Below are 25,928 nucleotides of genomic sequence, written 5' to 3'. Positions count from 1 at the left end.
CCAGAATGCCATTTCCCAGTCTCCAGCCCATTTATTGACCTCAGGCCTACCTGTCTGGCAAACTCACAGAGAAACAAATAAAGGCATGGAATTCATCTCCAGAAAGGTGGGGACTATGTCTCTCAACTCTCCTTCTTCCAGCCCCTCACCCTATATAATCTGAAGGTTTTGAGTTTGGAGCTTGATGAGTTGTGGAACTTCTGGGGTGAGGGAGGCCCAGAGGCTCCTAGAAGCTCCCAGAGGCCAAAGGCTCCCTGAGTGGGCTGGCGTAGAGGAGAGAGCAGACTGATGCCTGGGGAATGTTCTCATGGGCTGGTCATTGACCATTTTATGTCCCAGTCTTGATGAAATAACTGAGAGTAGGCCTTAAAATATGATTCCAAAAAAAAAAAAAAAAAATCTGGGAGCAACCAATGATTCCATGGAGCAGGAACATGTGACCGCAGCATTGGCGTGTTCTTCCACGCTCCCAGTGGCAATGCCACTGGAATTTCATGGCATGCTGGGGAGGGAGTGACCAGCAAGGCAGCTCCTCAGAGGTAGGCTGCAGTTCACAGCTCTTGATTCAGGAAGAGTTGAAGGTACTTACACACACCCACTTCCCCAAATGAAAAGAAACATGATCATTGTGTGTGTGTGTTCCAAAGGTAATACCCCTTTTCGAATATGACCTTCCCAGGGGCTCCGTGCTGATGGAGAAGTGGCTTGAATGTGGACTGGATTTGTGAGATAGCTTTAGAACTCTGTCCTCAAAATAAAAAAAAAAAGAATAAACTTAAATAAACTCTAAAGTCCGTTAATGGTTCATATACCTAAAAGTAGGAAACAGAATCAGAGATGGATGAAGGAACTCTCTGTGGATGGAGGAGCAGATTTTATTTTAAAGATAGTTCAGGTGCTGTGCCAGGCAGCCTCCTTTTGTCCCCAGACCCACCCCTGTCTTCCCTCCCCCATTCTCACCTTTGCGTCGCCTCCCTCTCTGCTTTGAAAAGCTGGAGGGAGCACACAAACGGTTTCATGTCTTCTGGCTTCTGGATGGACTTGTCCAGGGCAGGTGGCGTCCCAGCAGGAGATGGGGGAGGGGTGAAGGAGGTCAAGTATTTGTTTCCTGGCTCCCTGGCACTGCTGTGTCTGTCTGCTGGAAGTCATAGCTCTTCTGAAGGTGGGGTCTCCACGTATTCTCTCCTTCTAGGGTTGGGTGGCTTCCTCGACTCTTTATACCTAGCTTGTAACAGTTGGGCTGCTGTTACACTGCAGGCTACCTTTACACTGCACTATTCCCAAGGCTCCTTACAGCCACAGCTTCCCAAGTAAATCCTCCTGATAGTACCTTATTCCCTTATTCCAAGGGTGCCATCTGCTTCCCCATGAAACCCTTGTGATTATGTGCCTGATGCCCCTGCTTCCAGGGCAGATGTCATCCTCTACAAGGCTTGAGATCCTGGAATTACTCTGGTTTGGTTTCTTAGCCCTGAATTTTGGGAGGTAAATGCAAAGATCTGACAAGAATGATCTAGCACTTTGACCTCTTTTGGGGGTCCAGAGATGTGGGAGAGTTCAGAGCTGTGATTTTGGGGGAACTTGAAGCTCTAGGTCTGGGACAAGGAGTTTGGAAAGTGAGTGTTTGCATTAGTTTTCATTTGATTAAATCATTTAGTGGTGGTCATTTAAGAATAACAAGTAGTAGGTGAGAGTGTCAATGCCAGTTTAGAACAAATTTATTCATGCAACAAGAACTGTTCTGGAGGAGGAAGAGAGGTACTTAGTTGGTGGCGAGGCTAACTGCACACAACATTTAACTCTGGAGTGGAGGGCTGATCCCTGGAGAGTTCAAAACTGTTCCTGGCTTTGTTTTTCTCTCCCACATTTTGAATTTTCCTATCTATTGACAAGGCCAAATGGCGAAGCGGCATTCCTGTCTGCCTGCAAATGTTTGGATGCCCCCCTTTTCTGATTAGAAAAGTCAGAGCTGGGATCTTTCACCCTTATCCTAACTGGTACCCAGCACATGTCTACATTTGGAATTCATCTCATTATTGGTGCTGGACGTGGGGGTAGGTGGTGACATTTAGACCACAGAGGTGTTCTTGGTGCCAAGAGGGGCCTCTCAGCAATTCTCCTCACATCTCCTAGACTCTGTGTCTTAGGGAGTGGGAAATGAAGATCGTCATAAACTTGGGAAGGGTTTAACTTGAAAAGAAACATCATCTACTCATCTTTTGGGTGACAGCTGACTACAAAGCCAAACTTTTCAATCTTCTTTTGTGATTCCAGGAGTCAAAACAATCAAGGACAACTTGGGCCAGTAATAATAGTGATATCTTATACTCGTATAGTGCTTTGTACTTTGGAAAGCAACTCTATAATCTCACTTGACCCTCACATAAACCCAGTGAGGTGGCTTGGGAGGCATTAGTTTCTTTATTTTAGAGTTATGAAATCCAAGAAGATATTAAGTGTCTCGCCATGATCTCATAACATGGAAGTGATAGAGCCCAGGTCCCCTGGGTCCTAGTCTAGCATTTTTTGTATTAACTGTGTTGTCTTGAGCACTCACATTCTTTTAAAAAAATTTAATGACTTTTTTTTTTTTTTTTTGAGACATTCTCTCAGTATCTTGCCTTCAGTAGTGTACCATGGTGTCAGAATCCACAGCAACCTCAAACTCTTGGGCTTAAGCACTTCTTTTGCCTCTGCCTTCCAAGTAGCTGGGACTACAGGCGCCTGTCACAATGCCTGGCTATTTTTTTGTTGCAGTTTGGCCGGGGCTGGGTTTAAACCCGCCACTCTTAGAATATAGGGCCGGCTCCCTACCCACTGAGCCACAGGTGCCGCCCAGCATTGACTGTCTTTGCAGATCAACAGTTTGGGGACTGACTGGCAGCAGTGGAGGACCACACCTCATGTAGCTCTGTGTACAGGATGCTTTGAACTGATTAGCTCAGTAAACAAGTGCTCGCATCTGCTACTCTACTGGGAGAATTAAACAGATGCTTTCATCTTATTTCTTTATGGATTTGGATGAGAAGATGCTCTCAGGTTTGTGGTCTCTCTTTTTACTTTTCTTTTCCTTTGGGCTGGACTGGTGGACATAATTTGTATCAGAACCTACCAGCACAGGTAATCCTATTACACAGATGAAATTCAGTTGTCTATGTGCTGGACCTCACAGTTTTCAGCCTTATGTGCTGCCATGCCAGGAAAAAGTCCATATGTGGCAGCTGAGGGGGACCAAACAGACACGTAGCAAAGGAGAAGCCTGGAAGTCAGCACACCAAAGAGAGACCCCCGGTCATCGTGCCTCTGAGAGCTGCATGCACTTGTCACCCCTCCCAAGTTGCCCTGCCGCCAGCCCCCAAGAACAGAACTTGTCTTTAGCCGATTATCTGAAATGCAATTCCTGAGTACTTAGTCTCTAGGTTATTCCATTAAAAAAGTGAAACCCTCAACTGAAGTTTTTTTCTCTGGAGTCTGTGAAAGAATTTCCACAAATATTGTTGATCATTTCTGAGCATTATTAACTAATGTTTTGCTCTGTAGGGAAGAAGACCTTGTGATATTTTGTTAGAAGCCTAGACCACTTAGGCAGTGCCAAAGATTCTGAGACCCAGCTACTACTGGTGTGGGTATTGCTGCACATCATTGCAAACGTTCTTCTTCCTTATCAGCAAATAGAGCACATTGGGCTCCCCATTCATTTTGTATGACCCACAAATATAGCCACACTCATTCATTTATGTGCTGTCTGTGGATGCTCTCATGCTACAGTGGCAGAATATGTGATCTTCTGGACCGCAAAGGTGAAAAGACTTATTTGCTGGCTCTTCACAGAAAAATTTTCCTGACCCTTTTTTAGACTGTAAACTCCCATAAGGGCAGAGGACATGTCTATTTTATTCATTAGAGCACATAATATAGGTAGCAGCTGTGGCTCAAGGAGTAAGGCACCGGCCCCATATACTGGGGGTGGTGGGTTCAAGCCCAGCCTCAGATAAAACTAAAAAAAAAAAAAAAAAGTAGAGCACATAATACATGTTGAATAAATATTAATTGGATGAGTAAATGATTTCAAGTCAGCCAATTTTATTTGTCTATGCCTCTTTTATGTGTGATAATAGCCTTTATTCCAGGCATATTTCTGGATTTTTGATGATTGGCTTAAACAAGTAGTTGCACAAGGTAAGTGATGACTCTCAAGCATTCGTTGTGGCTAATGTTGCTGAGATGTGATGGATTGTGGAGCTGGTGGCAGCCATGTTGTACAGTGGCTAGTGGGGTGGGCATGAGCAGCCCCGTGAACATTATTTACATGTGGAAATCAGCCAAGGACAAGAGAATGAATGCCTTTTGTCCTTTATTTTAAAAAGTATCATATGTTATAACTTTAATAGAAATATTTTAGTTGAAGTAGGGGTATTTTAATGAAAGGGAAAGGAAAGAAATTATTATTTTAAGAAATTATTTTTTTATCTAAATATTTAAAATTCTATTCTATTAGTTCTTCTCTGTTCCCCTTGCTCTGAGATGCTAAAATCCCTAGTAATACCCTCAGGCTACAAAAAGTATCTTTTATTGGAAAATAAGATCTCCATTGGCCAAATACATGAAAGTCTTTTGGGTCAAACTAATGATTTTTCTCTTTCTTTTTTAATTTTTAATTAATTAATTAATTTTTATTAAATCATAGCTGTGTACATTAATGCAATCATGGGCACCATACACTGGTTTTATAGACCGTTTGACACATTTTCATCACACTGGTTGACATAGCCTTCCTGGCATTTTCTTAGTTATTGTGTTAAGACATTTACATTCTACATTTACTAAGTTTCACATATACCCTTGTAAGATGCACCGCAGGTGTAATCCCACCAATCATCCTCCCTCCACCCACCTACCCCCTCCCTCCCATCTTTATTTTTTTAAATACTGATGGTGTCTATTCAGTTCTGCTTGGATTGATCTTCTAGGATTAGATAGACTGTAATATACATGTATATTTGATTTGCATTTTATTAATTAGAATTAAGTGAGCTACAAATAACACAATATCTTTATTCAAGTTGTGCCATTCAATAAAGAAAGACATCTCACAAATAGGTGAGGTGGTTCTAGGTATGGGCATTTTTTTTTTTTTTTTTAACAAAATGTATCTATTATGAGCCTGGCATTGTTTTAAGTGCCAAACACATGACAATGAATAAAACTGATGAAAATCCCTACCGTCCCAGAGATGACCTTCTTGTGGGGTGAGGAAGATCATTTTAGGGGTTTACTGGGCCATTCCAAGGCTTGGGGTTTATTCTGAGTGGATCTGAGAGCCATTGAAGGGCTTTGGGCAGATAACATGAGCTGACTGAGGTTTTAAAGGATCCACTGGCTGCTGTGCTGAGGAGAGTTTCTAGGGACAGAGGAGAAGCTGAGGGATTCATCGGATGGCTGCTGCGATGTCGCAGGTGAGAGAACATGATGACAAGGGCTTGGGTCTGGGTGGGTGAGGTGGGGATCCACACACTTCTGGGTAAAATGCTGTGATACTTCAAGGGCAATAGATGGCCCTCCTATTTGGGGGGTTCTGAAATGGGCCTGGAAGAAATATTTGGCAACCAAAATCTTTGTAGACATGGAAAGGTTTTCATTAAAACAATAACAGGAAAGAAGTGTGGAGACTCCTCAAAGAACTAAAAGTAGGCCTTCCATTTGATCCTGCAATCCTGTTACTAATTGTCTACCCAGAAGAAAAAAAATTATTCCACCATAAGGACATTTGTACTAGAATGTGTATCCCAGCTCAATTCATAATCATCAAGATGTGGAAACAACTCAAGTGCCCATCAACCCATGAATGAGTAAACTGTGGTATGTGAACACTATGGAATACTATACAGCCGTAAAATGGAGACTTTACATCTTTTGTGTTAACCTGGATGGAGGTGAAGAACATTCTACTGAGCAAAGTATCACAAGAATGGAAAAGCAAGTCTCCAGTGCATTTTATATTATAAGGTTAAAATTTCCACAACACAGAGATAATTTGGAGGTAACATCACTTAACTGTGATTAGAGAAGGGAAAACTTTTCAGGCTCTCAATAGGAGGCAAATCTTATTTTTATCATTTTGCCTTGGTTCATTTTTATTGCCATATGCATAGCTCTAGGGAAAAGTTATCTTTTTGCACATTTGAACTTCTAGAACACATCCTAGTTAGAGTAAATTGGTTTAGTTGTTAGAAGCACCTCAGGGGCTAAGTGTTACTGAGCATTTGAATATGTCCTCTGGTTTGGAAGAGAGGCCAATGATAAAGACCTGAGTGCCATTGTCTTGGGACCTCATTTGCAACACTTTCTAGCATGCCTGCTGTGTGGACGGGGTTCATGTGCCAAGGTGTAGGATGAAAGATAACCAGACCCAAAATAAACCAGGCAGTAGGACAAGTTCTGAATTTTAATGTGTATTAAAAATGTTAGCCCTTCCTGGGCTGCATTTCAAAGAGAGTATAAAGCTAAGTGCAGGTATTTGAAAGTCTGTTTTACTAGGAGATGTATGTGTAGTGAAGGCAGACAGCAGCTGTGCTGGGCAGCCGCTGTTTAGAGACTCATCATGAGTTTATTTCTAAGCTTATGGAATGTAGGGGTTAAGAGCATGGACTCAAAAACTAAGCTACTTGCATTTGACTCTGACATGAGCTGAGTGATTTTGGGCACTGTGCCTCAGCTTCTTCATCTTCTTCATAAGTTATAGGGATAGTAATAGAATCTATCTCATGCGCCTCAGCTTCTTCATCTTCTTCATAAGTTATAGGGATAGTAATAGAATCTATCTCATGCAGTTGCTATGAAGATTTTCTTTCTTTTTTTTTTTTTTTTTTGTAGAGACAGAGTCTCACTTTATGGCCCTCGGTAGAGTGCCATGGCGCCACACAACTCACAGCAACCTCCAACTCCTGGGCTTAGGCGATTCTCTTGCCTCAGCCTCCCAAGTAGCTGGGACTACAGGTGCCTGCCACAGTGCCCGGCTACTTTTTGTTGCACTTTGGCTGGGGCCAGGTTTGAACCCGCCACCCTCGTTATATGGGGCCAGTGCCCTACCCACTGAGCCATAGGCGCCGCCCACTATGAAGATTATTCTTTGGCAGACGGGGTAGATGAAGAATTGCTTAGGATTATGATATGGCAAATGGTGTTTGGCTAAACCAATATTCATTCTCAATCCCTTTTTCTCAAGCTTTTCATTATAGAGAACAGGAAAACTAACATTTGCTCATTGGTTTGCCTTTGCAGCTAGCAATGGCCTTTTACATAGTTTCAACCAATTAAACATAAGTGAAAGTCTATAGTACAATTTTTTTGGAACATTTTTGTTCTCACGAAAGGGATATTGCAATTCGTTCTGCTTGCCCCTCTTTTTGCTTTGAACATGGTGTGATGTCTGGAACTATGGTAGGCATGGATCTGTCATGAGGTGACAGCAAAGGAGAAGCTAAGATACCTTCAGCAAAGCCAGCCTGATTCTGCAAAGCTGCCCAGCCAGTGCCAGCCCCTGCACACGCCAGACATCCCGCTCATAAGGCTCCGCAGGCCAAGCTTTCTGTTCTTACAGCTGGAAATATTCCTAACTGAGCACACGGCAGATGCTCTAGAGTTATTCTTTTTGTCCTACTTACGGGTTTCTCAAAATGTAGTTTTTAGATTAGAATACTTGTATTAAAAATCACTTTGGGACTCTGTCTAGAGACTCCCTGTCTCTGGGAATGGGATCTGTGAATCTGTATGTTAAATGAGCCCCCACAGGGGATCTGACACATTAAATATAAGAAACCTTAATAAGCTGTTGACTTCCCGAATTCATGTTTGTTGGACAATCACTGAGCATTTGATAAGTGTTGGGCACGGCATTAGGCACTGTGGATACAAAGACGGGTAAGACCACTTTGTCCTTGAAGAGCTTATATTCTGCTGGCAACTTCAGTACAGGGTGGTAATTGACTGGAAAAAAAAAAAAATGGATAGCAAAGCAATAGGCCAGTCTGGGAGATCAAAAAATTTTACATGGGCTGGGCCCACGCCTGTAGTCCTAGCCCTCTGGGAGGCCGAGGCGCGTGGATTGCCTGTGCTCACGAGTTTGAGACCAGCCTGAGCAAGAGTGAGACCCCATTCTCTAAAAATAGCCAGGTGTTGTGGCAGGTGCCTGTAGTCCTAGCTACTTGGGAGGCTGAGGTAAAAGGATCGCCTGAGCTCAAGAGTTTGAGGTTGCTGTGAGCTGTGACGTCACGACACTCTACTGAGGGTGACAAAGTGAGACTCTGTCTCAAAAAAAAAAAAGAAAAGGAAAAAAAGAAAAAAAGAAACTCTACTTGGACAGACAAAAGGCTATTTCAGTTCTTTAATTTCCATCAAACAGATGTTTTTATCCTTCTAATTTGACTCTGTGGATGTTCCCTTTCTGTATTTGTGAAAGTAACATTTTAAATAGAATTGTTCCAACTTTGAAAATATTTTACAACATATTTCAAATATTTCATATGCTTTTATGGAGTTAATTCAATAAAGCTAGTTCAATGCCTTAATAAACTTTATCTTCAGGACAGTTAAATTTGTTCATTATTTTCCATTTTCATTATGATTCTACTAAAATTATTTTCCTTCAGAGCTATTCTTTTTCATGGAAAATTCACAAGGACAATTTACCATTTACAGTTGTATTGTTTTATTTTACGGTCATTGTGACAAACCAGCCTGATTTGCCCGATTAAAATGTTGTAGATCCAAATTTAGTCAAGAAGGATTTATTGTCAGTTCTTTCACCATGTAGAATTTTATTTGTGGCTAGTTTCATATACTTTTGATTAATTTTTCCTGAGATTCTTTTTTAGTTTTTGACACAGTGTGATTCTTCAATCAAGTTTTAAAAGATCTGTTTAAAATTTTACATTGTTAGTTTGCCAACTATTTTGAGTTGATTACTTCTACTAGTAATATTATAAATGTAATAAAAAAGAAGAGTTTATATATATCTTTTTCTTTGTTAATCCATGAGAAAATCGGAATAAATTCTCTACTGTTCCAGGGCAGACCTGTTAGCAGGGTTGGCCTGTTGTTTGGAGAATCCAGTCATTCTGTTTGTTTTAGATGATTTTCCATGCTGGGTGCCTCCACTCCGGCCTTGGTGGAGAGAAGAGAAAGCAACGATGACACAATGGTCAAAGCTGGTGAAGGAAGGTGGTTCGGGTGGAGAGAGTGCTGTGTGAGGTTCAAGTCCCTGGGAGGGGTTGGGCAGGGTACAGAAGTCGGATTGCTGTGACACTGCAGGGACAGTGGGAGCATGTGCAGAGAGTAGGAACTGTCCTTATAGGAAGCCCATCTGAGAGGGAGGACAAATATAGACGGGAGCTGGCAATTTGGAGACTTTCAGGGTGGTACAAATAGGACGTGTTTTTAGGCTAGTGGGAAAGCAGCAGTTGGCAGGAAAAGCCTGAGAAGCAGGAAAAGGGGATTATTGAGAGAACAGGGGCTCTGAGGGACGGAAGTGGGGCACAGGAGGAGAGCTGGCTTTGAGCCGAGGAGTGGAGATAAAAATCAATGCAGGTGTAGGTAAAACATTCTTATCATGGAAGCAGGAAGGAAAATGGTCTGCTGTGTGGGCAAGGGTGGTTGAGGCTGAGCTAGTTGTGGGCTTGGCAGCTCTTGCTTTTGATTTGCCACAGGCTTTCCCCCTCCCTTCTGGTGATGACATTCTCTTTTGTTCGGGGAGCTCTGCCCTGTGGGTCACAGGATTTGGCATATGACCCACGCCGGGTATTTACTAAGTGAGGGATGCCTACTGTCAGGCTATGTGAGTGGAGTTGGTTTGGGTCCTATTACACTTTAATCGTCTATTTCATATCCAAAAAGAGATGCTAAGTAGGCATTTAGATATACGGAGTTCAGGGGAAAGGTTAGATGTCATCTGAGTGGATGAGATGTCCTAACTCAGACCTGGGTGAGATCACCTGAGTTGGAGAGGCCCCAACAGCAAGTGCTGGGACCTCACTGAGCACCAGACACAAGGAAGAGGAGAAAAGTTTCTGGGCTAGGAATAAGCCTGGAGGGCATGGATTTCATGGAAGGCAGGGGAAGACAGCAAAGGAGGAAAGAGGGACTGGCTGTGCAAATGACAGTAGGGGGTAAGGGACGTGAGGATGTGCTGACGGTGGTTGGCAGGGCAGGGCAGAGCTTCGCCAGAGGTGGGGATGAAAATCCTCATGGAAGTGGGTTGAAAGAGAGAGTGTGGGTTGGAAGAGAGAGAGTGTGGGTTGAAGACAGGAAGTAAAACTTCTGAGGAGTTTTGCTCTTAAGTGAGCAGACAAATGGAATAGTAGCTGGAGGAGGAAGGCGGAGTGAGGGAGAGGTTGTACTTGTTTTGTTTGGCTTTTTAATAAGGAGCTATGGCAGCCTTCACAGATGCTGGTGGGAATGATCCCACAGAAAGGGGAAAATTGAAGATGTGGGACAGACAGAGTAACTGTAGTGGTAAACACCTTGAGAAGGTAAGAGAGGATGGGGTCAGTCTCAATGAAGGGTGTGGACTGAGGGACTGAGGTAGGTTAGGTACAGTGTGTCTTTGTCATTGGGTCAGTCAGAGCATGTGGACAAGATAAGGAGGCAGTTTTCTAGTATTGCTTTTAGTTTCTTAGTAAGATCAGAAAGTGTCATTGGCTGGGGCATCAGCTGTGGTGGCTTCCTAGGGTAAGGCAGTCAGTCAGTTTGTGTTAATTAACATAATGTGAGGAATGTGAATTGACCATTGGATTTGGAAAGGTGAAGTTCAGTGCGCAGGGTAAGGGGGGTAAGTGCTGAGGCTGGGAAGGGACCATCCTCAAAGCAGGCGCTCTGTGCTTCTCTCTAGCGGGCAGAGGGCAGGCTGAGACTGGAGGAGGGGTGAGGGACGGTGGCGACAGCAGTGCTCAAGGAGATAACTGATGGGTTGGGAGCAGGGAGTTCTTGTCCTGCTCTGGTTCCTAAGTTGTGCCATGTCAGCCTGGTCCTTTGCCTACTTGCTCTAAAAGAAGCCTGACACTAGAAGGAGACGAGGACTGACTCCCAGGAGGCTAAGGCAGCACTAGAGAAAGACTTACAGGTGAATCTCTTGAATTGCTATATCCAGCCGGCCATCCCTTCATCATCTCCTGTGCTTCACATGATGGAAATAAAGACCGCCCAAAAGAGAACAAGCAAAGGCTGTTTAGTTAGTGCTTGCAAAGGATCCAGCCAGCATCACCTGTGCTTGGTATGGGCAAGCAGAGGGTGGGAAAGCTTTATAGTAGAAAACTGGAAAGGCTCAGGTATGCTTAGTTGGAGGTTGGAGCATGGGGAAACTGGAGGCAGGCTAACTAGAAGTGGGGTATCCTATGAGGTTGATTAGAGGAACATACATATATATATATTTTTTTCTAGTTGGTTCTAAGTTTGAACTAGGGTAAAAAAATTAGGGGAGCTGGAAATTAGCAACCAAGTCTTGAATGTTTTGGGCTGATTGCTGTAAAGTTGTGGTTTGGCTTCCTAGGATAGTTACTACAGCGGTTGTAAATCAGAGTTCATGTTTTAAAATTATTTTTTAAATGTCAGAATATTACAGAGGTACATACATTTTTGTTACATAGGTTGCTTTCACGTATTTTTGGTCAGAGTTATAGAATTGTGTGAAAGTGTGCAGTGTACCCCACCCAGTGGTCATACAACATACCTATTGGGGGGGGGATTTACCCGTCCTCTTCTCCCCACTTCCACGCTCTTGAATTTCAAACTAGTTCCAATGTAGTATTAAGTATATGTAGTGTTTGTTTTTCCATTTTTGACGTACTTCTCTTAGGAGAATGGTCTCCAATTCCATCTAGATTGTTACAAAAGACACTAGTTCACTGTCTTTTTTACATCTAAGTTGTATTCCATGGCATAAACATACCACATTTTATTGATCCATTCATGAATTGATTGGCAGTTGAGTTGTTTCCACATCTTTGTGATTATGATTGGTGCTTCTATAAATATCCAAGTGTGAAGTTCATTTTTTATGTATGGTCTTTCTACATGTTGTTATTATTATTATTATTATTATTATTATTATATTATTATATTGGCTTAAGTCACTCAGCATTGTTTGTAATAGGAAGAGTCCTGATTACTACAGAGAGGGAGTTTGGGGGGCAATTTGAAAATGAGCTTGCTGATAGAAGGCTGGTTGAAAAAGTGAAAGAAACCTTAAGGGGATAACTAGAATTTTGAACAGCTACTTTTTACCAGGACCATTTTGTTTAGTCCTCAACAAACTTTGATTTAAACCTCTTCACTTTTCAGGTGGGGAAATGGACTCCCATTAGGCAAATAGGTTGCCTCAAGCAGTAAAGCTAAGGATTTAAACGTCAGTCTTCTGTTGGGGGGTCTAAACTTTCGGCTGTTAGGTTATGCTACTTCCCTTCTTGTTTGTCACCAGCTGGTGGCCACCATACTATGACAGTAAGGATCAGAAAGCTGCTGTCTTCATGCTTACTGCATCTTTTTACAAGGTTTCTGTGAACATGTGCTAACACATCCCTTGTGGCAGATTCATTGGCTGATTTTGTGCCTATGCCTTTTTAAAGAGCAGTTGTGATTTGGATAAAACTTAATTTTGAATCCCTGATCAGATTTTTTTCTCATCTTCACGATATCATTTTGAAAACACCCAGTGTTCAAAAAGGACTTATGATGTTAACAATAATTATGATAGATAATTAATTCTGCCACACAAATTGATGTCTAAAGCTCACATCTTACGGTCCAAAAGGTATCACATCTTGGTGTTAGTAGGTATGTGTTAAAATGAAAGAATGAACAGTAAGAAAACAAGTGACCTGTGTGTTATTGAGGGATTATTTGGTGGGAAAGTTATTTTAAAATGTTAAGAAAAAAGTTCTTTCCCTAGGGATTATCACTGGGATAGGGAGAGAAACAGTTTTTATAAGGGTGGGATAGCTTAGCAGAACCAGTGAGAAGATGATTGGCCTGATTCGAGGGCTTCTCTCCACTGGAACCAGATTGCATTGCTTTAGCTGAGAAAGAATGTTTTTTTCTTTTTCCTCCACAGATGCTTAGGAAAGTTCACTGCTTTCTGGATCTGGATGAAATAATTCAAACAAATGCATCTTTCCTCTTATGTAAGATCCTTGTTCAGAACTCATTTTTCACTTATTCCCCATTTTTCTACCATTCTCTCTTAGAAACTTGTGGTAAAGTTAATATGCTTATATGTGCAGGTGGTATAATTAGCTCTGCCCCTAAGGAAGCACCCTTAGCCTGAAAGACTTAGAGTATATTTCTGTAACATTTGTGTGTATGCAAACTTTGTGTAGCTTGGCACAACAAAACATTGCCGGATGGTTACAATTACTGGCCGGGCTGGCCCAGAACCTCAGATTTTATGAATTTGTTGTGGTCTATCATGTGTGAATTTGGTTAACACCTCATTAATATATTAAAGACCAAAGAACAAAAAGCTGAATATAATAGTGGCTGCATTCCCAGAACAGTTTCCCACAGATGGCTAAGTGAGTTTAGTAGACAAAATAAAACAAAACAAAAACCAAAGATATCATTTGGCCTGACTGCTAATGGTGGCTTCTAAAATGTCATATATTTTTTTAATGCCTTGGAACATGAAAAGCCAATCTTTCTGTATTAATCAGTATTGCTTTCAGCAGCTGTCAAGGCAGAAATTTTGTAATAATGGGCAACCAGGAGCCTTCACTGGGTTTTGTCTATTTTGTTTTATTTATTTATTTGAGACAGAGTCTCACTTTGTCATCCTCAGTAGAATGCCGTGGAGTCATAGTTCACAGCAACCTCAAACTCTTGGGCTCAAGTGATCCTCTTGCCTCACTTTTTCATTTTTAGTAGAGAAGGGGTCTCACTTTTGCTCAGGCTGGACTCGAACTTGCGAGCTCAAGTGATCCACCCACCTGGCCTCCTAGAGTGCTGGGATTATAGGCATGAGCTGTTTTTGTCTGTTTAAAGTTGCACATGGAAGGTTGGGTGTGGTGGTTCACACAAGTAATCCTACTACCCTAGGAGGCCAAGGCCAGTGGATTGCTTGAGTTCAAGAGTTGGAAACCAGCCCGAGCAAGAATGAGACCCCCTCTCTAAAAATAGCTGAGCGTTGAGGCATGTGCTTGTAGTCCCAGCTACTTGGGAGGCTGAGGCAAGAGGATCACTTGAGCCCAAGAGTTTGAGGTTGCTGTGAGTATGATGCTACAGCACTCTATCCAGGGCAACAAAGTGAGACTGTCTCAAACAAACAAACAAACAAACAAAAAACAAACCTTGCACATGGCTTCTTTGGGGGAGATTTTATCTGATGGCCTGGTAGGCAGAAATGACTTCAAGATTGTGACATATAAACTTTGGTGTAAAGGAGGAATATTAATATTTTTCTTGTAGTGAGCAACTTACTGGTTTATTTCAAAAATTATAAAAATTTTCATCCATATAAACAAATATTTATAAGAAGATTAGCAAAATAGCACCTTTGTACTCACTATTCAGTGAAAAAACTAGAATGCTACCAGTACTGTTAACACCTTCCATGTGAATCTTTCTCCCCAGGCTCATTTCTCTTTCACCCCGTGAACTACCCTGCCCCCTGAAATCACTACCCCAACCCCGAAACTACTACCCTGAATTGTGTGTTTATCATTCCGTTGATTTTCTTGTCCAAATACGTATGATCTATAAACAAATGTATTACTTAATTTTGCATTTAGAAAGTTTTATACAACAATCTCTATTTTTTTCCTATAATTTGCTTTCTTATCCCTTAGTCTTCAATGTTTGGCAGGTGGTATTTGTTAACACATGTGAGCTGTGCATATCCATGACTCTGAATTCAATGGAGGAGCCAGAAAAAGACACAAACTGAAGTCTCGAGAAATAGAATCTGTGATCAAAGAAGAAAGGTGTTGGGCTGATTTATATACAAACTAAAAGGTGGCTGGCATGTTATAAATAAATATATATTAACATAAGTACATATGAAACAAATGCTTTTCTAATGGATTATTATAGAATTCAAACAGACCTGGATTCAAATCATAATTTCACCACTCTTGAGAATCCCTAAAAAAAAAAAAATTATTATTTTGCCTTTGGGAAAGGTAGGGTGAAATTCATTCTGAAAAATTGTAGGTTAAGATATTAAATATGGTCTTGATTTGAAGACTTTGAATGAATAAGACAGTCTACCTGCCAGAATGTGTTTTGGAAAATTGTCCAGGTTGAAAATATTCTGTCCTGGGGTCCTGGTGGGATGTGGGGGGTGTGGTGAGATAGGGATGGGAAGTGGGAATGAGACATTTAATACATTTTCCTTCTTTTTACTTTGGCCTCTTTCTTTTTAAATGTGTCTAGTAATGAGCTTAATTCAATTGGCCTTGGTGGATGAGTTAGGGAAAATTTTAATGTGCTCCTGATTAATATTATTTGGAACAACCACATACTTACCACGATGCTCATCAAACTTCCTGTCTTCTCTGACTTAGTTTCCTCATCTGTAACACTGAGTTCCTGTGTGAATTGTGATGAGGCTGATAAATGAGGTTATCCATGTGAAAAGCTAGGTACAATGCCATGTCCAAGGTCAGGTTATTGGTACTATTATTATTATTGCTATGGTTTATTTCAAAGACTCAATTTAAGAGTCACTGAACTGTGGAAGTCTTCCCTGACTTTTCTCTGTTCCTTACTGGGGACAGATTCTGTTCCCACATCTCTTGTGTAGTACCTTTGTGTGGCTTGTTTGTTGATTTATTTATTTTAGCATTTACTGCTTATATCCTTTGTAGCTTATTATAGTGCATAGCTTGCTTACTTGTGAGGTCCTTGAGGGCAGTAATGGTACCCAGCCTCAAAGCTACAGTATATTTGCTCAATATATTTTGCTGAAGGATTGGATGAAAATTAATATTTCTCAAGATATGAATATTATGTTTACAAACATGAGCACAGTGTGAAGACTCTCTTGCTTTCAAACAATTTATAAATGACATTTCTCGCTAAGCAGAAGAACTAGAGAGCATCCTGGCCATCAAGGCCTTATCATCACAAAAAGGGAGGCAAAGTAAGACGCAGGACAGGGCACTGGGAAAATGCATGTTGCCCTCAAGGAACGCCTAAAACAGAGTATTGAAAACAACAAATCAGGGCTCAAAGCTCACGCCTCAAGCGAAAACATCTGTCAGAATTGTTTTTAAAAGTCTGAAAGTTAAAAAAATTTGCATTGTTTAATTAAGAACCCATTAAACAAATCCAGGGGGTGGAATCATTCTCATCTCTGATGAACGACTTTCATTAGCCCCAATCCAGCAGCTTTAGCTTTAGGTGAGGAAAAAGCTCAACAAAAGAAGGCATTTTAAAACCCATTTTTGGCCACCACTTTCACAAGAGGTTAGTCTTCAGATTTTAAAGAACAAAGAAGTAAGGCTAAGAATGGTTTCTAAATTTGTCCAAAAATTTTTCAGGGGGATGGTAAATCGCAGTTTCAAGTTTTACGTTACCTTTCTTAATTTGGTTAAAAGTTGCAGTCTGTTCTATCATTCTACTACCCTCACACCCTCAGAAATGGCAGCCCTTGTGGTGTCCGGAAAGGTCTGTATCTGGTGCCATCAACAGGGTGAGATGCTTTAGGCCCTAAGTTGAAGTTAAAAAATGTTCCTTACTATTAGCAACTGCTTTGGTGTGAATGTTTCAGGTTTAATCTAATGGCCTTTTAAATTTAGCCCCATACCCCTTTTTGAGTTGTTCATCTCTGCCTGAGAACTGTCTTGAGCAGGAAGAGGAGGAAGGTGAGCCAACCCTGTTTAGGAGCAGGTTTAGGTGCTGTTTGCATCGCTGGTCCAGCGCATGGAGTCCTAGGCGAACTCCAGAGAGGCCAGTGAGATGTATGGAGAACCGAGGTGGCCTGTTTGTTTTTCTACAGAATCTGCCAGGAGCCAGACAACATCTGCTGAAGAATAACATTAGTAAGTGGCACCTTTCATCAGGGAGCTCAAAGCATTTGTGAAGACTTACTCATGGAGCTGTAAGCCGCACCTATGTTGTATCTATGGCTCATTTAAAGATTAAGAAACCACATTTTAGCAGGTTTGACCTTGTGACTCAAAGGGAGGCTGGGGAATGGACAGGTACAGATCCCAGGTTCCCAGTCTTCTCAGTGGCATCGCATGAAATGCCAGGAAGTGGCTGTAAGCACCACTGTTATCTTTATGACAACCCTTGGCCGTGATTTTGGACGGTGAGGATTGTAGACAGTGAAGAGGCAGAATTCCTGCTCTGGGAGCTTCATCTCACGTACACAGACAAGAAGCACGTAAGACCTGCCAGTGCTAAGCGCCAAATAAAAAAATACAGACAGGAAGTTCAGAGGAGGGAGCCATCACACGGGCTGGAGCAGTTAGAGAAAACCGTGAAAAAGACCTTAAATTGGGCTTTGAAGAAAGATAAGGTCTGTGCATGGGGAGGTGTGGGAAGGGGAGTTCCAGGCTGAAGGATGGGATGGAAGTGAAGCGAGCTCTTAGAGTGACTGGGGTGCTGCAGATGCCCAACTGTCAGGGGCAGACAGCTCATGTGGGGATCCATGGACTGTGAAACTCATTGCAAGTAAGTTTTCAAAATCACTTTAGAATCTCTGACCAAGGGAAAATGCGACTTTTCCCTAGAATTTTTGACATGTAATTACTTTCAGTCTGAGGTCAATGTCTGGTTGTGCTTGGCAGACCCTTCCTAGATGTTCTGATGAGCAATCAGAGGTTCTCCTTCACCCACCTAATTTCTTGCTGATCAGAATTCTGGTTAGAGAAACTGTTGCCCTCACCATTTCTTCTTCCAGAAAGGTGAAATTGTCCATGCCTGCAAGTAGCCTGAAGCAAAATGCTTTGTGAAAAACAAAAAAAGTAGACTGAGACAGTCTCACTTCACTTGAGAAGGTGAGACTAGTCAACAGTTTTGATGGACGTGGGGAGACCAAGATTAGATGTGTCTCATTCCTTCCCCTCCCCTTCCCTCCCCTCCCTTTCCCTTCCCTTCCCTTCTCTTCTTTACCCTTCCCTCCCCTCCCCTCTCCTTCCCTTCCTTTCCCTCCCCTGCCCTCCCCTCCCCTTCTCTTCCCCTCCCCTTTCCTTTCTTTTTCTTTCTTTCTTTTTCTGAGACAAAGTCTTACTCCATTGCCCCAGGCTAGGGTATTGTGGAATCAGCCTAGCACAACCAAACTCCAGCTCTTAACTGATCCTCCTGCCTCAGCTTTCTGAGTAGGCGGGACTACAGGTGTCCATCCCATCCCAACACTGGCTAATTTTTTCTATTTTTTAGTAGAGATGAGGTCTCACTTTTGCTCAGGCTGGTCTCCAACTTCAAGCTCAGGGAATCCTCCTGCCTCAGCCTCCCCTGGTGCTAGGTCGATGAAGTAGAATTACATGTTTGCTTCTTGGATTAAGGGGAAATAGATAGTATCAGTCTGCCACTGGAGCTCCTGGGCATACACTTGACCACACTATTTATTCCTATTTATGTCATTAAAAATTTGTGGCTCAGTGGGTAAGGCGCTGGCCCCATATACCGAGGGTGGCGGGTTCAAACCCGGCCCGGCCAAACTGCAACCAAAAAATAGCCGGGCGTTGTGGCGGGCGCCTGTAGTCCCAGCTACTCGGGAGGCTGAGGCAAGAGAATCGCTTAAGCCCAGGAGTTGGAGGTTGCTGTGAGCTGTGTGAGGCCACGGCACTCTACCGAGGGCCATAAAGTGAAACTCTGTCTCTACAAAAAAAAAAAAAAAATTTTTTTTTGACCATCATCTACATGTTAAAAATTAAACTCTTGCATTAATTTTCCCTCCCTCAAGATGCATCTGTCTGGTACATGTGTTCTGTAGGCTTCTATTATGTTAAAGATTTACTGGAGACTGTTATTAAAATTAAGTGCTTTATATTGACATAAGGCTGAGGGGTCTGACAAATGTTACCACATTACCTTTGAGAGAAATTTGTGGGATGCAGTTTTGAGATTGAAACATTGATGCAACTGTTACTGATTCCTAACATCCCAGGAATGCTCTTAAGAATTTATTTGTAGGTAAATGGCAGGAGGCCCATCAAGTTGAAGAAAGAGCCCATTTGATTTGGAAGTTTCCAAAAGTTCAGTAATACATCAGTGGGAGTCTGGGATGGTTTGGTAGAGAAGTAGGAGAGAAGCAAGTAAGTAGATTTAAACAAATTCATTGTAACAGAAAGCTATTAAGGAAAGAAACTCATAAATAAATCCCACTACACTCTCACAGCAATTACTTTTGTTTTTTGACAATATTCTGTCACTGCCTTGCCAAGTTTCTGTCTATACTAATGCCTCTAAAAATATACTGTTGCAACTTGGGGGGCATAAAGTGAAGTATTCTGCTTTTCTGACTTCAGGGGTGTCTGGCACGTGTCAACATCTCTACTTGGCTGTCATAACTACCTTTTCTATTTGCTCTGCAATATTCCAGCGGGAGTTTCCTCTCCATTTCTTGCATCTGGCCACTGACTTCCATTTCTCTATCTGAGTGGTTGTCATCTCACAGCCCCAGGGAAATTTGGTTTAGGATCTTGAAAATAATTGCTGGTAGATGTTCCTATGGGGTGTGGGGGACACGGTCGTTGGGCATTTCATACCCACCTCGGGCTGGGCCAGCAATGCAGGAAGAGCAGGAGGACTTCAGGGAGGAGAGAAGAGGGACAGGTGGACGGCCACACAAGACGGCTTCCCCTCTCACCCTCGCCTTGCCTCTTTCTTCGACTTTCTTTTTCTGCCCTGGTGCAATCCCTCTCTGCAGCCGTCTTTGCTTATACCTTTCTTGTTCCATTTTTGTCTTCTGCTTCTTTTGCTAGAGCCTTCTAGAGGGGTCTGGTTGGTGTAGTACAGAGATTCTCAATCCCATCAATGCCTACCTATTACATACATATGGCATTTCATAATGTCCCCCTTTATTATCCTGAAATGAAAGTTGGAGGTCATACAAGCTCAACCCACATAATTAAAAGTGATCTAATAGTCAAGTTGTTATATAAATAAGACAAGAAAGGAAACCAGTTTAAAATAGAATGTTTCACACATGGACGTGCTCAGGCACAGCTTTGCTGGCAGTCTAACTGCAGGAGACAGATGTTCCCATCTACTGATAAGGAATATGCTTCTTAGAAGCAGGTAACATTCACCTGGATATTGCTAACACTTTAAAAATATTTGACAGTGTACAATAGAGAGAAACAGTGCTTTCCTGTCAAGGTAGCTGTGTGGAGGTGAGCAGTTTGCACTGCACCAGGGTGCCTGGCTGTGGGACCAGTGGTCCATCCCATTCTTACTTTACATTCAAAGCCATGGGCCATGGGATTATGTCTACTTCGAGCTTTCTTAAAATTTTTTACAAAGCATCTACTTAAGTTACTGGCAGTCCTGGCATGCCCTCTGCCCACATATGCATATACACACACACCCACGTCCACTTAGATTCACGGTGGGGTGAGCCGTGAATGCAGAGTAATACAGGTGTGCTGTCTTGGTGACAAGGTATGAAAAGTGCTGAGGTTGGTGACGTGATTTTCTGAAATGATGAATAATTCTTGGCGGAGCTGTGAATAAAAGTTCAATCTTCCCTGGATTTGGATGGTGGCTGTATTTTTGGAAAATTGATTGTACATATGTGAAAACATTGCATAAGTATTTACGTGTAAAATATGGTGAGGCTATAGACCCTGATAATGAAAAGCAGATTTTTTTTCATCTTAATTCAAAAGTCGTGATGACCCAGGAAAACTCTTAAGTTTTCAGGGACTGAGGACATTGAAGGATGAGGTGGCTCTGGCCCCTGTTCGTAATGCTCCAATAGCATTCCAGTCATTGTGACAGTCACAGTGCCCCAAGAAAGTTAGAAGCACCACTTCTACTGAAAGTCACCTGTGTGTTGAAAGGAAGGCTGAATTCTGAGCTTGGAGACTTGGACCCAAGTTTTACATTTCTTCAGATATTTCTGGGTGAACAGGATCAGTGTGGTTTTTATGGTGCTGGTACTTTCTGAGTAGTCTCTGAGATAGGCTGCTTGAGTGAGAACCAGCTCTGTAGAAAGACCTTCTCCCAGATCTCTACAAGATAGTGCCACAGTGTTCCTGGCCTAGTACACGTGCATCTCCCCTTTTTGTTGGGAATGCATAGCCCCTTTTGGGGGAAACTGAGTCTTTTCTCCACACCAGCCATGAGGTCCTAGAATGGACTCTCAGGAACTTAGTAAATAATGCATGAATGAATGATACAGTATGGGACTCCAAATGCTGTCTCCCACCCTCCTAGCTGCAGAGGTAGGCATGGTGCCCAGTCTGGGCCAATCAGAGCGCTGGCCTGGGAGTTTTTCACTTTCAAGTTGATGGAGAAGAACTCTTTCTGCTCTGGGGGTGATGCTGGATGATATGAATTCAGAAGCTCCTGGAAGTTGTAGTTCTAGCTTGTGAAGAAAGCTGGGATGACAGGATGAACCTGGCATATGGAAAAAGCAGAAATAAGAGAGAGATTGATCTCTGACAGTGATCTCTAAGGCCCTGTCCCTTCCTAGCCCAAGCTCATGTGATACATTTCTGAGATGGGCAGCACAAAGAATCCTGGCTAACCCACTGCATTTCCATGCAATCTTTCCCTTTTCCAGGGCTCTATATGGCGCCGCTAGTCACGTGTAACTTTTGAACACTTGAAATGTGAGTAGTCCAAACAGAGATGAAAGTGTAATATACACACTGAACTTCGAAGACCTAGCACTAACAAAATATAAATCATCTCAATAAGTTTTATATTGAATATATGTTAAAATGATTTTGGATATATTGGATTAAATAAAATATGTTGTTAAAATTAAAATTAATTTTACTTTTTTCTTTTGCCCTTGTCAGTGTGGCTACCAGAAAATTAAATATTATGTATGTGTCCCACATTATATTTCTTTTGGTTAGCTCTGTTCTAGAATATCTTTCTGCAATCCTTACTTCCATCCCTCAAATTACCTAGTAATTGAGGTGACAGTTTAGGCTCATATACCAGAAGAGATAAGCACCCCCCCAAATCTTGGAAAATACATAGTGCAACCACATTTTCATGCAATCCTATATGCAGATTATAATTCCTATATCCAGATTGTAATTTATGATTTTGGTTCTCCTATTTGTACATGAGCTTTGGTGATGAGACTGGATTTCAAAGAACCGCACAGAGGTTCATCTTTCTGCCCCTCACCAACATGCCCCTTACCTGCCTCTCTTGTCTGAACTGGCAGGCAGCACCACGGTTTAACAATCCCTGCTAATGACACGCTGCTGGTTTCCAGATAGTAGATAGTAGGTGGTATTTTTCTATGTGAAGAATAAAGGCTATAATCTCTGTCCTTCATGCCACCGAGGTTTATTAGTGCTTTACAAAAAGTGACACAGATTAAGGAATTCAAGTCGCAGAGGCAGTTTCTCCCACGTTTTGGAGAGAGATTGGTAGACTGAGAGATTTTCTGTGGCTGTTAGCCCCTCCACTCAGTCTTTGAAAGTGATTGTGAGGTTTGCAATCATGAGAGATCCCTAAATTACAGTTTTATGCCTCATACAAATTAGGACCTGATTAACTTCTGGAGGGCTTGGTGGTAATTGATTGAGAAAAATTGGTGCACACACACGCACATGCACACACGTCTATCTGTGTGGGATATGCACTTGAAAACATTCTTCATTCTTAGAAAATGATTGAGGGCCCATGGGTGAGCATATATAGTTTAGATACAGATAAATTCACTGGCTCAGAGATCATCTATTGTGGTAAGAGCATTTATTGAGGGACGTGGAATTGGGCAGAGTACACTAATTGGCACGTTCTTTGCCGTCTGAGGAATTCTCCAGGCAATTGTTACTTTCAGAGGCCTTAGCTACAAGAGTCCATAGGACTGAAAAGTTAGCAGAAAATGGGAAAATGCTGAAAGATTCTGCTGAAGAATTATAGTGCAGTGAAAAGAATATGGAATATTGAATTATAAGACCTGGATTTGAGCCCTAGAAACCGTCATTTACTAGCTGCTGTGACTTCAGGGAAGTTCATTAGTATAGTTCTCAAACCTGTAAAATAATAAAGGTGTTAAATAAAAATGAAATAAATACTCCTTATCTTGCAGGGTTGTTTTGAGGATTTGAAATGATGTATCTAAAAACAAATTTATTAACAGAAAATTAACTTTATAACTATTACTTAACTTCCTAATTAATAAATACTTGGGCTACAGGAAATTGTCATTTACAGCATAATGTGTAACACATAAAGTGGCAATTTTCCAAAAATTTGAACACAATAAAATACATTAATAGTAAAATTCCACTGAACATTTAATATTTTTGGATTATTCTAAGGGTATTTTCAGGTTTTTGGCATGCCTTGTAATTCTAAATTGCCACACCACCCCAGTAGATACAGGAGAGTAGAGTAACCTTGAGACAATCAAAGAAGACTTTTCTGTATGATGTTTTAAAATGGACCTTGCCCTTCCTATGGTATGAAAGATGCTCTGATGGTAATCCTTACTAAAACCTCGCACCCAGTAAAATTTGCTCCAAAGATTTCAGTAGTTCCTGTTACTAGGCCTGGCCACAGACACTGGGCTGGGTTAAAGAGTTGAGAATAATGCCTGGGATTTGGTTCAAGGCTGGTTTTACTTGATTTTCTCCCAGGCAGCTTATCAGCCGTGTGAAGGATGCACACAACACAGGACTTATATGAATTTGCGTCCCCATTGTTTCTTTTATATTTCACAGGGATGCCCCCAGAATTTGTTAGCCTGGGCTAGTCTTGCTTAGCAGAAAGTCTGCCAGCTTGGAAGAGCACAGAACCAGCTGCCTTTTGCACCCCAGCATCCAGAAATGTCTTATTTGGCATGTAATGCAATGATTGCCTCTGTAAGCAAAGCTTCTGGGGTGTACATTCTGGACCTTGTAGTTCTTACCACTGAGCACTGGCCATGGCCCACCTCCTTCTTATGGGAGTAGCTCTTTCAGTGCCACCTAGGCGGGCTTCCCATATCCAAAGCATACGTCTGCATTGCAGTCTGATTCAAACTCTGCTGTCCAGATGAGACAGCTGGACAGAAACAGCACCAAACAGTCCAGCATCCAGGAGTCAGTGCTTTGCCTTAACAATGTCCTTTTTCAGTGGTTCTATTTTAAAATAGAGTTGCCCTTGAGAGGGTGCCAGCATGTTATTATGAATCAGTCTTTATCTGCTTTATTAGACTTCTTCCATAATGGGAACAATATAAACACTCTCATTCCTGTGGGATGGAATGGGGTTTGGAGAGGTGGAGAGACGGCACAAAGTGTAGGTGGAAGGCACTGCAGACACATTTATCTACTTCACAGTTCTGCCTGGGGCCTGCCTGGCCAAGGGGATGTTTCTTTGTCTTTTTTTTTTTTTGTAGAGACAGAGTCTCACTGTACCACCCTCGGTAGAGTGCCGTGGCGTCACATGGCTCACAGCAACCTCTAACTCTTGGGCTTACGCGATTCTCTTGCCTCAGCCTCTCCACCAGCTGGGACTACAGGCGCCCGCCACAATGCCCGGCTATTTTTTTGTTGCAGTTTGGCCGGGGCTGGGTTTGAACCCGCCACCCTCGGCATATGGGGCCAGCGCCCTACTCACTGAGCCACAGGTGCTGCCCTTCTTTGTCTTTCTATACAGTCAGTCCTGCATTTATTTATCCTCCAAAAACAAACCCAGTGGACTTGTTCATGGCAAGCCTTTGAGTCTGCTCTGGGCAGTGGCTGGACAGGTCACTGTGGCCTGTCTCCTATCCCTCAGGTCATCACCATTGTCAGGGGCAGAGCTGCGTTCATATTGCTGGGAGGCCGTCCACTCCCAAACAGTTTGTCAGTCTTTCACGAGGAAGGTTGGGTTTACATGAGTGCCCTCTTTGGCAAAAGTGGGCCAGGAGTTTCCCCTATTTCCCCCTTTTCATTAATAGCTACTGGTGAATACTGCTTCTTTCAAAGTGAGTTGGCAACTGGGTCAATGACTAGAAGAACTAATAGCCAAGGAAGTGTAGAGAGATGCATAGATTTTTTTCCTTTCATCTATCCATCTTCCCATCCTTCCCTTCATCGGTCCATCCATCTTTTCTTTCTTTTTATTTATTTATTTATTTATTTATTTATTTATTTATTTATTTATTTATTTATTTATTTTTTATTGTTGGGGATTCATTGAGGGTACAATAAGCCAGGTTACACCAATTGCATTTGTTAGGTAAAGTCCCTCTTGCAATCGTGTCTTGCCCCCCAAAGGCGTGACACACACCAAGGCCCCACCCCCTCCCTCCTTCCCTCTCTCTTCTCTTCTTTTCCCCACCCCTCCCTCCTTCTTTCTCTCTCTGCTCTCCCCTTCCCCCACCCCCACCGTGACCTTAATTGTCATTAATTTTCCCCATATAAAAATTGAGTACATAGGATTCATGCTTCTCCATTCTTGTGATGCTTTACTAAGAATAATGTCTCCCACTTCCAGGTTAATATGAAGAATGTAAATTTTCCATTTTTTTTTTAATAGCTGAATAGTATTCCATGGTATACATACACCACAGCTTGTTAATCCATTCCTGGTTTGGTGGGCATTTAGGCTGTTTCCACATTTTGGCGATTGTGAATTGAACTGCAATAAACAGTTCAGTACAAGTGTCCTTATGATAAAAGGACTTTTTTCCTTCTGGGTAGATGCCCAGTAATGGGATTGCAGGATCAAATGGGAGGTCTAGTTTGAGTGCTTTAAGAAAGGTTGTACTAGTTTGCAGTGTAAAAGTGTTCCCTTTTACTGGCCCAGCAGCAGTGTAAAAGTGTTCC

Source organism: Nycticebus coucang, chromosome 1, assembly GCF_027406575.1.
Source record: "Nycticebus coucang isolate mNycCou1 chromosome 1, mNycCou1.pri, whole genome shotgun sequence".
Classification (NCBI taxonomy): Eukaryota; Metazoa; Chordata; class Mammalia; order Primates; family Lorisidae; genus Nycticebus; species Nycticebus coucang.
The sequence above is the reverse complement of the archived record's forward strand: the minus strand, read 5'-3'. Positions refer to the sequence as shown.